Genomic DNA, 1,645 nt, shown 5'->3' on the forward strand with positions numbered 1-1,645 from the left:
CCTATCATCCCTCCATCAAAAGGTGAAATTTATCATGGACGGTTGTTTGGTCACCGTCGAGGAGAAGAAGACATTGTCGCATCTCTCTCGCCGATGCACCGTACTTGGAAGTGAACAAAGACGCATTGGAATGTTCCTTCCGATCCCTTGAATTTGTCAATGCCACTTTTGTCGCCGAGGTAAATGTAATTCCCACCAAACCGCCGAGAAATACCAAGATGGGTGTCAAGTTGATCAGAGGAAAGGAGCCCGAACAAGGAAAGGTTTGGGAAGGTACCGCAAGGAATAGTCGAGGCTCTAAAGCCGATGCACCACAAGGCCCGATACGGTTTGGGGTTCCAATGGACATGCGCCAAAGAAGAAAACAGTGGAAAAAGATCGGAAAGAAGGATCGCGAGAACACTAGGCCGAGAACTGAATGGGAGCCCATGGAATTCCCTCCTTTATCAAGAATATTTACGTCTCATGGAATGATATACCTAGGGCGTTATAGTGCACAAAGCACAATGTTAATGATCGAAGAGGGTTTTCGAATATCAATATAAATGTTATTGACAAAGGAGCTGACACAAGTAAAGATATCTCAAAGATACGCCTTCGTCCCCTGGGTTTTATGTTGAACAATTGGACTACCGAGGACCTTCTTGTAGTTTATAAGTCTTCAGAGTAATGCTCAAACGTTAACATTCTGTTATGTCCTTATATATAATAGAATTCTTTTGTAAGAGCCTGCATTCGCTCTTTATCATTCAAATGAATATCAATGAAGATGCATTTCGTCATAATCTTTCACATTATCACTAATTTCATAATCATTTTCTCATGTCATAGCCAATCCTTACATTTGCCTCATCCTATGCCATAACATTTCGTTTTTTGGTTTCAATACTTGGATTCCCCTCTATAGTTCCCTTTTCCATTCAACTTTCAGGTGCTCAGATGTCAATAGTATGAACAAGCCCGTTACGAGTCCTGAAATTGATTTTGAGAAGGCTGTTTGTTTAGAAGAATTGTCAAGAAAACGTCAAGACTATGTCTCGTCTCCTGATTTGCTAAGAATGGTAGAACAAGAGGATGAACAGATTTTGCCTCATCAAGAATCTGTTGAAATAATAAATCTGGGAACTGAAGAAAGGAGGCAAGAAGTGAAGATTGGGACTTCTATTTCAGGGGGCACTAGGCATAATTTGATTGCTTTGCTCCGCGAATACAAAGATGTATTCGTATGGTCATATCAGGACATGCCAGGATTGGATGAAGATATAGCGGTCCATAAGCTCCCATTAAAGCCAGAATGCAAGCCCATTCAACAAAAGCTAAGACGAATGAGGTTTGAGATGTTGTTGAAGATAAAAGTGGAAGTCAAGAAGCAATTTGATGCTGGCTTCCTACAAGCCTCCAAATATCCAGAATGGGTGGCTAACATAGTCCCAATACCAAAGAAAGGTGGCAAAGTACGAATGTGCGTGGATTATCGTAACCTGAATCGAGCAAGTCCTAAAGATAATTTTCCTTACCACTCATTGATACGTTGGTGGATAACACAAGCAAAACATTCATTGTTTTCTTTCATGGACGGATTCTCGGGGTATAATCGATCAAGATGGCCCCGAGGATATGGAGAAAACTACCTTCGTAACAATGT

Source organism: Gossypium arboreum, chromosome 2 (genome assembly GCF_025698485.1).
Source record: "Gossypium arboreum isolate Shixiya-1 chromosome 2, ASM2569848v2, whole genome shotgun sequence".
NCBI lineage: Eukaryota > Viridiplantae > Streptophyta > Magnoliopsida > Malvales > Malvaceae > Gossypium > Gossypium arboreum.